Source organism: Desmodus rotundus, chromosome 1 (genome assembly GCF_022682495.2).
Source record: "Desmodus rotundus isolate HL8 chromosome 1, HLdesRot8A.1, whole genome shotgun sequence".
Classification (NCBI taxonomy): domain Eukaryota; kingdom Metazoa; phylum Chordata; class Mammalia; order Chiroptera; family Phyllostomidae; genus Desmodus; species Desmodus rotundus.
In genome coordinates this window covers 156,890,308-156,903,878 of record NC_071387.1, presented here as the reverse complement: position 1 = coordinate 156,903,878, position 13,571 = coordinate 156,890,308, and positions in this window count along the sequence as shown.

Sequence of the window (13,571 nt, the reverse complement as noted above, 5' to 3'; positions counted from 1 at the left end):
ATACATAGTTATTACAATATTACTGACTACATTCTCCATGCTGTACTTCACATTCCCTTGACTATCATGTAATTACCAATTTGTATCTTAATCCCTTCACATTTTTCACCCAGTCCTCCAGCCTCCCTTCCCCTCTGGCAACCATCACTCTGTTCTCTGTATCTATGAGTCTGTTTCAATTTTGTTTGTCAGTTTGTTTGTTTTGTTCTTTAGATTCCATTTATAAGTGAAATCATATGGTATTTTTCTTTCTCTGGCTGACTTATTCTACTTAGTGTAATACACTCTCAGTCCATCCACGTTTTCAGAAAAGGTAAGATTTTGTTCTTTTTTATGGTCAAGTATGAACTTACCCAGAATACCTTTAGTTCTTCTGTGGCCTCGAGCCTTCTCACAAGCCAGTTCTTTAAGTAGAACCCTTCTCTTCCTCTTGTGCCTTTCCTTAGTTGGCCAACTCACACTCAAATTTCACGTTTGTCCTAACATTCTGAGTGAAGTCATTCCAGCTCCTCTCCTTTCCTGGTTTCTTCCCATGTCCTTCTGAGTTAGGGCCCTTTTTTTATTTCTCCTTCAGTGCCTTCTGTGTTTCCTACCCTAATAACATACTATGCTGTATAAATTTACTTGTCACTATTGTCAATTAGTTATTAAACTCCAAAATTCTTTACCAAACAGTCTGACATGGTATCATCTCTCATTACATCTCTGTTGAACTAAAGTAAACTACTTATGATACTACTTAATTTATTCACACATTTCCCATTACATTCCTCATTTTATCCTAAACCCTTTTTGAATCTCAAGATTTTACTCCTTAGTCCTTGATCCTAGGGCTTACATTCTCTTTTTGCCTTTTTTGGTTTCAACAGCTTCCTGAGAACAAATGTCTAAGTAAATAATTCAAGATATTGCTTGTCTTCAAGTGTCTTTTTTTCCACACACAATTAATTAATAGTTTGCTAGGTATAGAAATTAGTTTAAAAATCATTATCTCTCAGAAACATGAAGATATGACTTCTTTCTTAATCCCCAAATTATTTAGTTAAACACATCAGTGTTTTTTTTTTGAAGAGTAAAACATGTATCATTTATTTTTTATTTTTTCCAGAAGTTTAAATATTTTGTTGTGCTATTACAGTTGTCCCAATTCACATTAGTGTTTTAACTAGAGCAAACTCAGCTCTCACATATAGAACAAAAAAGTCTTTGAGTTTTATACATCTCAAATTAAAAACTAACAGTTCATATTATGGGAGACTTGCTGAACAGCAACAACCAAAATATGATTCTTACATTATCTAGAATTAGAAGAAAATGAAATTGATTCATGAAATTTACTTTTCTAGTTCTAATAAGCTTTTAATTTCAATAGTAATTATGTTTTGCAATTTGAATATCATTTCCAAGGTCTTTAGGTCACTTAAAATCTTGGGCTAACATTATTGTTCTATTGGGTTGGCCAAAAAATCCATTTAGTTTTTTTTTGTAAATTAAAGACACATTTTTTTTGTTGTTTTATTTCTTAAATTATTTTATTGTTGTTCAATTACAGTTGTCTGCATTTACCCCTCACCACTGTCCCCCTACCCTGTCATCCCCACCTCCCTCCCCTGCTTCCACCCCTCCTTGGTTTTGTCCATGTGTCCTTTAGAGTTGTTCCTGAAAACCCTTCCCCCCATTACCCCCTCCTACCTCCCCTCTGGTTACTGTCTGGTTGTTCTTAATTTTAATGTCTCTGGTTATATTTTGCTTGTTTGTTTTGTTGGTTAGGTTCCAATTAAAGGTGAGATCATATAGTATTTGTCTTTTATTGCCTGGCTTACTTCACTTAGCATAATGCTCACTAGTTCCATCCATCCTGTCACAAAGGGTAGGAGCTCCTTCTTTCTTTCTGCTGTGTAGTATTCTATTGTGTAAATGTACCATAGTTTTTTGATCCATTCATTTACTGGTGGACACTGAGGTTGCTTCCAGCACTTGTCTATTGTAAACTGGGCTGCTATGAACATTGGGGTGCATAGGTTCTTTTGGATTGGTATTTCAGTGTTCTTAGGATATAATCCCAGCAGTGGAATTGCTGGGTCAAGAGGCAGTTCCATTTTTAGTTTCCTGAGGAAATTCCATACTGTTTTCCACAGTGGCTGCACAAGTCTGCATTCCCACCAACAGTGCACTAGGGTTCCCTTTTCTCCACATCATCTCCAATACTTGTTTGTTGATTTGTTTATGATGGCCACTGGTATGAAGTGGTATCTCATTATGGTTTTAATTTGCATCTCTCTGATGGCTAGTGATGTTGAGCATCCTTTCATATGTCTCTAGGCCCTCTGTCTATCCTCCTTGGAGAAGTGTCTGCTCAAGTCTTTTGCCCATTTTTAATTGGGTTGTTTGTCTTCCTGGAGTGGAGTCATGTGAGTTCTTCATATATTTTGGAGATCAAACCTTTGTCCGAGTTATCATTGGCAAATATGTTTTCCCATATAGTTGGTTCTCTTTTCATTTTAACGCTGTTTTCTTTAGCCATGCAGAAGCTCTTTAATTTGATTCGGTCCTATTTGTTTATTCTTTCCTTTATGTCCCTTGCTCTAGGGAATATATTGGTGAAAATATTGCTGCATGGAATGTCTGAGATTTTCCTGCTGATGGTTTTCTCTAGGACTATTATTGTGTCACAACTTATATTTAAATCTTTTATCCACCTTGAATTTATTTAGGTAGGGTGTAAGTTGGTGATCGAGTTTCATTTTTTTGCATGTAGCTGTCCAGACATACCAATACCATTTGTTGCAGAGGCTATTTTTACTCCATTTTATGCTACTCTCCCCTTTGTCCAATATTAATTGACCATAGAGACATGGGATTATTTCTGGGCTCTCTATTCTGTTCCATTGTTCTATGTGTCTGTTGTTATGCTAGTGCCAGACTGTTGATTACAGTGGCCTTGTAATACAGTTTGATATCAGGTATTGTGATCCCTCCTACTTTGTTCTTCTTTCTCAAAATTGCTGCAGCTATTTGGGGTTGTTTACAGTCCCATTACATTTTTGTTTTATATCTGTGAAATATGTCGTGAATAATTTAATAGGGATTACACCTAATCTATAAATTGCTTTGGGGAGAATGGAATTTTGATGATGTTAATTCTTCCAATCCATGAACATAGTATATGTTTCCATTTGTTTGTGTCTTCCTTAATTTCTTTCTTCAGTGTTGTGTAGTTTTCTGAGAACAGGTCTTTTACCTCCTTGGTTAGGTTTATTCCTAGGTATTTTATTTTTCTTGTTGCTATATCAATGGGATTTTTTCCCCTGATTTCTGTTTCTAATATTTCATTGTTGGTGTACAAAAATGCCTTTGATTTCTGAGTATAGACTTTGTATCCTGCTGTTTTGCCAAATTCACTGATTAGGTCAAGTAGTTTTTTGGTGGAGTCTATGGGATTTTCTATGTACACTATCATGTCATCTGCGAACAATGACAGTTATGCTTCCTTTTTTCCAATTTGGATTCCTTTTATTTCTTTTTCTTTTCTGATTGCTGTGGCTAGGACTTCCAATACTATGTCGAATAGGGCTGGTGAAAAGGAACATCCTTGTCTTGCTCCTGATCATAGTGGGAAAGCTCTAAATTTTTGCCCATTGAGTATGATGTTGGTTGTAGGTCTCTTGTATATGGCCTTTATTATGTTGAGGAGTGCTCCTTCTATTCCCACTTTGCTGAGTGTTTTTATCATAAATGTGTGCTGTACCTTATCAAATGTTTTTTCCACATCTATTACTATGATCATGTGATTTTTGCCTTTGCTTTTGTTTATGTGATACATTATGTTTATTGATTTGCAAATATTGTACCATCCTTGCATCCCTGGGGTGAATCCCACTTGGTCATGGTGTATGATCTTTTTAATGTATTGCTGGATGTGGTTTGCCAATATTTTGTTGAGGATTTTAGTGACTATGTTCATTCATCAGCGATATTGGCCTGAAGTTTTCTTTCTTCGTTGTGTCTTTATCTGGTTTTGGGATTAGGATGATGCTGGCTTCATAAAAAGAGTTTGGGAGTCTTCCATCGTTTTGGATTTTTTGGAATAGTCTGTGAGGATAGGAGTTAGCTCTTCCTTAAATGCTTTGTAAAATTCTTCTCTGAAACTGTCCAGTCCAGGGCTTTTGTATGTCGGGAGTTTTTTGATTACTGCTTCAATTTCATCAGCTGTTACTGGTGTGTTCAGGCTTTCTGCTTCTTCATTTAGTTTTGAAAGATTATATTTTTCTAGAAATTTGTTCATTTCACCTAGGTTTTCTAATTTCTTGGCATATAGTGCTTCGTAGTAATTTCTTACAATCCTTTGTATTTCTTTGGTATCAGTTGTAATCTCTCCTCTTTCATTTCTGATTGTGTTTATTTGAGTCCTCTTTTTTTCTTGATGAGTCTGCTTAAATATTTGTTGATTTTTGTTTACCTTTTCAAAGAACCACCTTCTGGATTTATTGATCCTTAGAATTGTGCTTTTATTTCTGTCATTTAATTCTGCTCTGATCTTGGTTATTTCCTTCCTTCTACTTGCTCTGGGCTGTCTTTGTTGTTGTTCCTCGAGTTCTTGTAGGTATAGGGTTAGGTTGTTTATGTGAAATGTTTCTATCTTTTTTAGGTAGCCCTGTATCACTATGTACTTCTCTTTCAGTACTGCCTTCACAAAGACACATTTTTTATTTTCACCAATAACTTTATTGATTTGAGTATGATTATTTATTGCTTATGAGTATTGATTGATATTTTGAGTATGTCTGCTATCCCCCACTATTGGCTTGTAGTGGGTAGAGGCCAGGCATGCTACTAAACATCTTCCAGTGCATAAGACAGCCCCACAACAAAGAATTATTTGGCCAACATGTTAAAACTTTGCAATCCACTTTTGACATGTTTGATTAGTCAGTACATTCTCCATATACTGTACAAATCTTTTTTTTCTTGCATTTCAGGTGTGTTTTTACCTTTCTTGAAATAATAAAGTATAACACTGAAAATGTTGCATATTTTCTTCCATCTTCAATATTAAAATGGCTGCACAAAAATTTACCAATTTTGATGTTTTTTTAAATGCATGCCAATATGGAGCTGTCACAATACAACCTAACAAAATTGTTTTGAATGAAGTTAAAGACACTTAAGCACTACTAGAGCCATCATATAGAAAAAACTAAACAAACTTTTGGCCAACCTAATAAAAAGTTGACACATAGCTAATTTTACTTTGTGTGTGCATGTGCCTATGCAGTTCTGGGTTTAAACACATGTATAGATTTGTGTAACTACTATCACAATCAGGACACAGAACAGTAACATTATTCCAAAAATCTCCTTTCTACTGCATCTATGTAGTCAAATGCTCCCCAAACCCTAGCCCCTGGCAAACACTAAAACAGAAATCTGTTTTCTGTTTCTATACTCTCAGCTTTTCCAGAATATCACATAAATGGAGTCATACAATATGTATGTGTGTACTGACTTCTTTCATGCAGTAAAATGCCTTTAAAATTCATTCATGTTCTTGCTCTCAAGAGTTTATACATTTTTATTGCTCATTGGTATTCCACTCTTACAAAATACTACCATTTATTTTTCCATTCATCTATTGGTAGTCATTTGAGTTGCTTCCAGATTAAGGCAATTATGAGTAGACCTGCTATAAACATTTATACATGTTTTTTGTGTGAACATACATTTTTATTTCTCTAAGGTAAAACCTAGGAGTGGGGATACTGGGACATGTGGTAAGTCTCAGTAAATCTTAACTTTATAAGGAACTTTTAAACTCTTTCATATAAGTTGTATTATTTTGCATTCTCTTCACAATGTGAGATGGTTCCACTGGTTCTATATCTTCATCAGTACTTGGTATTGTCAGGTTTTATTCATTCATTCATTCATTCATTCATTCACTCACTTTAATCCTCACTCAAGGATATGTTTATTGATTTTAGAGGGAAAGGAAGGGGCAGGGAGGATAGAAAGAGAGAGAAGAGAGATGTGAGAGAGAAACATTGGTGGGTTGCCTCCTGTAAGCTCCCCAAATGGGGATTGAATCCACTACCTAAGTATGTGCCCTGCGTGGGAATTAAACCTGCAACCCTTGGTGTATGAGATGATGCTCCAACCAACCGAGCCACACAGCCAGGGTGGTATTGTCAATTTTTAATTTTAGCTATTTTAATAGATGTTCAGTGTTATCTAAATATGATTTTATTTGTCTTTTCCTAATGGTAAATAATATTAAGCATTATTTCATGTGATTATTTGCCATCCTGAGACAGTCTTCTGTGAAGTATGTGTTCTAATATTTTGTCTGTTTTTATTGGGTTGTATATTTTATTGTTAAGTTTTATTACCGGCTTTGTATACAAGTGCTTTATCATGTTTTCAAATGTCTCTCTCCTACTTCCTCTCTTTCTAAAACCAATAAACATATGCTTGGGTGGGGATGAAAAAAAGTGTTTACTCTTACTTCCTGGAACATGGTTTTAATAGCTCCTTTAAGGTCTTTGATCCAAATTCCAATATCTTCATGATCCTGGTGTAGTTAACTCTAGTGTGCTTTTCCTTGTGAGATAGTGTTTCTAGTTCTTTGTATACAAAGTAAACCTGTAATATATCCCTAACTTTTTTAATATCATGTTATGTGACTCTGGGTTGTGTTAAATCCTATAGACATTGAGATTTCATTATTTGTTTTCTTTTGCAGGTATTTCATCCAATTAGATTTAGGCCACAAGTCCCTTTCCAAGTTTATACATTGCAGCTTCAGTGCCAGTTCAATTTCAAGGCCTTTGTGGGGCCATTCCTGCAAGTGCACCACACGGTGGCCAGGCTAGGACCTGGGACGTGCCTAAACTGCCATTTCATTCTCAAAGCCTTTTCTGTGCCACTGAGGGCAGTGGCATGCATGGGCATGCAGCGCAGGGGTAAGCACGGGGCCATACACAACTTTATGGGATTGCTTCCTGAACTCCCTCCTCTCTGCAGTCTCTCCAAGACTTTCTAGTTCCCGGAAACCTTCTCTTCCTGGTTCTCTGATGGAATTTGAGTCCCCTGGCTTTGCCTTGCACTTATTTCCCTTTACCGTGTATGCCTCCAGGGCACGATGGTAAAAGGACTAGAGGAAGAAAGCAATGGGATTTTCCCTGTGCTGTTGCAACCACAGGACCTCTCTGATCAGAGATGTTTTCTCTCCCTTGGAATTCAGGCATGTTCTGTCCAGCTACCGCTGCTGCTACTTGGGATTGCCTGGGGGCCAGGACAGTAGAGAACAGAAAAAAATAGCCCAAAATTAAAAAAAAAGAATAACATGGTATTTTCCTTACTTATTTGACACATAGGGGTCTGCTTTCCCAATTCTCATAAAAGAAATAGTGAGCTTCTCTCGGAACTCCTTCTGCCTGCATTTGCATTCAGACTAGGAAATACCAGACAGAAAAAAAACCTTGTGGCTCACTGTAAGTTCAGTGGTACTTTCAGTAGGATTACCATTTATTTTCTAGTCCTCAGCTGTATTTTGTTCAGGAGTTTTAGTTGATTTATTGAGAGAGGTGGGGTAGAATATGCTTATTCTACCTTTACCAGAACAGAACTTTCATTTTTAAAAGAATAATTAAAAATTTTTAATTGTGGTAAAAAAAAAACCCTGCATATTATCAAATTTACAATTTACCTATTTTTAAGTGTACAGTTTAGTAGTGTTAAGTGTACTCACACTGTTGTGCAACAGGCCTCCAGAACTTTTTGGTTTTGCAAACTGTAAGTTCTATATGCATTGAATAACAACTTCCTATTGCCTCCTCATTCCAGAGCCTGGAAACCACCATTCTACTTTTTGTTTCTATGTTTGACTACTTTAGATACCTCGCATCGGTGGAATCACACAGTATTTCCCTTTTTGTGACCGTGGGATTTTACTTAATGTATTGAACATTGTCCTCAAGTTTTATCCATGTTGTAGCATGCAGCAGATTTCCTTCTTTTTAGGGCTGAATGATATGTCATTGAATGTATATACCACATTTTAAAAATTCATTCACCCACCAATAGAAATTGTATTAACCTCTTAGCTATCACTACGAATATAGGCATGCGAATAACTCTTTGAGACTCAGCTTTCCATTCCTTTGCATATAATCACAAGGGGGGTGGCTGGATCATATGGTAATTTCATCTCAATGTTTTGAGGAAACATCATACTATTACAATAGCAGGTATACCACTTATATTCCCACTAATAGTATAAAAGGTTCTATTTTTTCCACATTTCTCACCAACATTTGTTAATTTCTGCCATTTGGGCAGCAGCTATTCTGATAGGTGTGAGGCTATAAAGTGCATTGCGGATTTGACTTTTATTTCTCTAATCATTAGTGATGTTGAACATCTTTTTTTATGCTTGTTGACCATTTATATATTATCTCTTTTGTGTATTTTATTGACTACGCTATTACAGTTGTCCAATTTTTTTTCTCCCTTTTATCCCTCTCTTCCCCGTACCCATCTACCCTCCAGCAATCCCCCCGTGTAGTTCATGTCCATGGGTTGTATGTATAAGTTCTTCGGTTTCTCCATTTCCTATATTATTCTTAACCTCCCCCTGTCTATTTTGTATCTACCAATTCTGATTCTTATTCTCTGTATCTTTTCCCCCATTCTCCCTCCACCCCCTCCCCACTGATAACCCTGCAGGTGATCCCCATTTCTGTGATTCTGTTCCTGTTCTAGTTGTTTGCTTAGTTTTTATTTTTGTTTTTTAGGTCCAGCTGTTGGTAATTATGAGCTTTTTGTCATTTTATTATTCATAGTTTTTGATCTTCTTTCTCTTAGATAAGTCCCTTTAACATTTCACATAATAAGGGCTTGGTGATGATGAACTCCTTTAACTTGACCTTATCTGGGAAGCACTTTATCTACCCTTCCATTCTAAATGATAGCTTTGCTGGATAAAGTAAACTTGGCTGTAGGTCCTTGCCTTCCATGACTTCAAATACTTCTTTCCAGCCCCTTCTTGTCTATAAGGTTTCTTTTGAGAAATCAGCTAGTAGCCTTATGGGAACTCCTTTCTAGGTAACTCTCTCCTTCCCTCTTGATGCTTTTAAGACTCTCTTCTCACCTTTAATCTTGGGTGACTTAATTATGAGGTTTCTTGGTGTATTTCTTCTTGGATCCAACTTCGTTGGGACTCTCTGAGCTTCCTGAACTTGCATGTTTATTTCCTTTGGAAGATTGGGGAAGTTTTCCTTCATTATTTTTTTCAAACAAGTTTTCAATTTCTTGCTCTTCCTCTTTTGGCAGCAATTTGATTTGGATGTTGAAACATTTAAAGTTGTCCCAGAGGGTCCTAAGCCTCTCCTCATTTTTTTGAATTCTTATTTCTTCATTCTGTTCTGGTTGTATGTTTATTTCTTCCTTTTGTTCCAAATCATTGATTTGAGTCCCTACTTCCTTCCCATCACTGTTGGCCCTGTATACTTTCCTTTATTTCCCTTTGCATAGCCTTCATTTCTTCCTTCACTTTTCGACTGAACTCAATCATTTCTGTGAGCATCCTGATAACCAGTGTTTTGAACTCTGCATCTGATAGATCATCTATCTCCTCGCTGATTAGTTCTTTTTCTGGAGTTTTGATCTATTCTTTCATTTTGGCCATATTTCTTTGTCTCCAGCACCTGTTACATTGTAAGGGGTGGAGCCTTAGGTATTTGCTGGGCTGGGGCACCCACTTGGATGTATTGTGGCACTGTATGTAGGTAAGGGGTCAGAGAGGGAACAATGCTGCTTGCTCAGCTCTCGCTCCACTTTCCATCACTTCCCTCACTTCCCACAAGTGGAGTGTGCCCTTTCAGGTGCTGGTTCCCAGGTGGGTAAGCTTGTATGTGTTCTAGGATCCCATGGGGCTTTCTGATGGACTCTCTTGTGAGACTGGGAGTTTTTCCCACCAATAAAACCCCTACAGATTTTTACAGTGAGAGTTTTTGAGGCTTTATTTCCCTGCACTGAAACCCTGGGTTGCACAGTTTATCTTGGTCCCTAGTTGTTCCTCCCGGCTTATCCCACACTAACATGGGAAATCCTGTCCTCCAGTTGCCAGCTGCCTCATTGCCATGCATCTCTCTGCCCTGCTTCCCATCTCCACCCCTTCTACCTGTCTGGATTAATGTTTCTTCTTTAACTCCTTGGTTGTTGGACTTCCATGCAGTTTGGTTTTCTGGCAGTTCTGGTTGTTTTTTGCTTTTAAATTGGTTGTTATCCTTCTTTTGCTTTTGCAACCAAGTGAAAAGTTTCTACCTATGCCTCCATCTAAGCTGCAACTCCACTAATCCATTTATATATTATCTTTAAAGAAAAGCCTATTGAAGTCCTCTGCCTATTTTCTTTTTGGGTTATTTATTTTGTTGTTGTTGTATTATAAGAGTTCCTTATATATTCATGATATTAACTACTTATCAGATATGATTTATAAATACTTTTCACATTCTGTAAGCAGAATCTCTATTTTCTTTTAACTTCCAGTGCTACTATTGAGAGGTCTGCCTTACTGATTCTTGTATGACATCTTTTTCCCCACCTCTGGAAACATGATCTTCTCTTTCCTTCAGTGACCGAAAATTTTATGACAATATAATTTGGCATGTGATATACTGCCCCATTTTTCATTTTCATGGGCCCTTTTCATTTATAAACTTCTCACTTTCTGTTTTTGGTAAAAATACTTGAATTTGTTATATGACTATATTTTTGGTTTCTGTATCTTCTTTTTAAATTAAATTTATTGGGGTGACATTGGTTAATAAAATTATATCGGTTTCAAATGTACAATTCTATGATATAGTACCTGTATATTGTCTTATATGCCCACCACCTAAGTCAAGTCTTCTTCCATCACCAAATATTTGACCCGCTTTACTCTCTAGTCCCTCCTCCCACTTCCCTTCCCTCAGTTAACCACCATACTGTTGTCTGTGTCTATGAGTTTTTTTTTCTTTGTTCATTTATTTCTTTCAGTTTTATATCCCACATATAAATGAAATTATAGGGTTCTTAACTCTTCTTTTATTACATTGTCTTATTTATGAATCTGTCTTCTATTAATTAAGTTATATTACTGATTACTGTTATTCGAACTTATTTCTATTATATTATTTTGAGTTTTGCATTTACTGTGTTCTATATTTGCTTCTCTTTCCTCTTGTCTTTTTAGACTACTATTGGATTGTTAGAATTTTCTTTATTTGCTTTTATTCTGTTATTATTCTGAAATGCATATGTTTAAATCTTCCATTATGATTTAACCTTAAGGACATATTTTCTATGTCCCTGTGGATGTTAGGAGCAGAGATGTTTAACTTATATTCAGTATTTAACACTCTGTGGGCATACTTATGCCCACTTATCCTTTGCATACTTATCCTTTGATTTTGGTTCCTTTGTGGCAATAGAACATTTATTTGTTTATTTATAGTTGTCCAGCATTTCTGTGTTTGCAAGAGGAGGGGTTACCTTCCAGAGTTTAGTCTATTAAGTTGCTTTACAGAGTAGTTTACCATCTTAACAACTGTCATCAAACATAAACAAATATATGTATACATTTTTATGTGGATGTATCTATTAAGTGATGATTTAAAACAAATACATGCTTTCATATGATTCCATGCAATACACTTTTTATTAGTATGAACTTGATAAAAATCTATCTCATTTTTTAAAAACCAAAGATAATCCTCTGTATTTGATAGCTTTCAAAGCCTTTTGTAGCTTTAGAGAGGACTCCCTGTAACTGTCTGAGCTGAGTTTGAAAGATAACGAACGTTGCGAACAGCGGTGTAACTATGATCCCCAACACGAAAAACTTGTAGTTGTTGCAGGGAACGAAGTTTGAAAATACTTATGAGACCTTCTGGACTTTGAACAAAGTTAAAATCCTCGCAGCATTTTCCCCCTAAACAATCTGCTAGTTAACTCAGACAGCAACGTCTCTATTTGAACCACGGCTTGTATTCCTCTACCTTAGCCATAGCAAATGTTCATCATTATTTTAAAAGCTAGATAGTAGAAGGAAGAGTAAAATATCTGCCTCAAGCATTTTTCCCTCCAAAAATAAAAATAAAAAGAGAAAGGGAGCGAAGATGCATAAAACAACATTACCCCGCATTCTCCACTTTGTCATTCAATGCCTTACAATTGCCTAATTGTTCATCAGTTTCAAAAAAGAAATGCCTTTTATTTCCTCCAGGCACTTAGAAATGACTAAGTGTCACTTAGTCAATTGGCAGAACAAAGAAGTCAATTTATGGATCACGTTTTCTCTGTTTCATTATTCTTGAAAATAATTCACTTTATTGGTTTAGCGTTCTGGAAAGGTAAGGGGTTGACAGGCCTAGAGTACAGAAATATCATCATCCCATAGATTCAAGTTATACACACACATTTCCGTTTAAAACTAGAGGTGAAAAGGTAACAGCTTCTCAGTCTATTCATGTTAAAAACTGCTCTAAAAACAAAATTAAAAAAAATACTAAGACCATCTGACTTTCTCCAAGCATATTTCACTGTAACTTAAAGTCACATGCCTGTGTTTTTCTTTCCACACCAGTCTCATTAATTAATTAAACTAGTCCTCAATCATCTCTTTGATATATATATAAAGTAGTGGTTTAGCATTACAACATAAAAATATATAAATAGACAGAAAATAAAAATCACCAATAATTTCATTACAGAGAAAACCACTATAACTTCTTTTTGTGATCTTGCCATAATTTTTCTATATCTATACTAACAAATTATATTCATATAAATATATTATTTTATAACTTCATTTTATATTTTGTGAGCATTAATAAGAGGTCAAATGTTCCCCTAAAATAATTTAAATTGCTAAATTATTATCCATATATGGACATACCCTAATTTTTATAGCATTCCTTTCCTATTGGACAAGTAAAAATTGAGATAAGCATAACTGAACAACAATAAAAAAAAGAAGTGGATATCATTGAACATTTATTTGTATGAATTTCTGATTGTTTTCTTAGCATAACTTGCTTACAATAGACTTATTATACTAAAAGATACTGACATTTTTAGGGCTTGTACAGTATATAGCCAAATCACATTTGCCAAATTTATGAATTTGCTCTCCTAAAAGTAGAGTTGTTTTACTTTACAATAAATTTTGAATGGTGAAAATAAAAGTTTAATGATCAGTGGACCATGGACTGTCTTAAGTCATGGAGTTAAGCTATTGGATTTTTCTATTACCTTGTATATGAAATTAAATTTACTATTAAAATGTGTTTATTATTATATTTGTGTTTTAAGTGTAATACTAGAAAATCTTAATTTTATACTTTGAACTACCCTTCAATCTTGCATACTGGTAAGACTCTGAAGTAACTCATTGTTATTCCAATCACTTTAAAGTAAATTTGTTACTTGGAAGCATGAAACATATTCTCATAACATGGTTCCTTTTTTAAGAAAGGTGTATAATTATAGAAAGCCATTATGTTTGTTTGTTTTTTTACAAACATGCA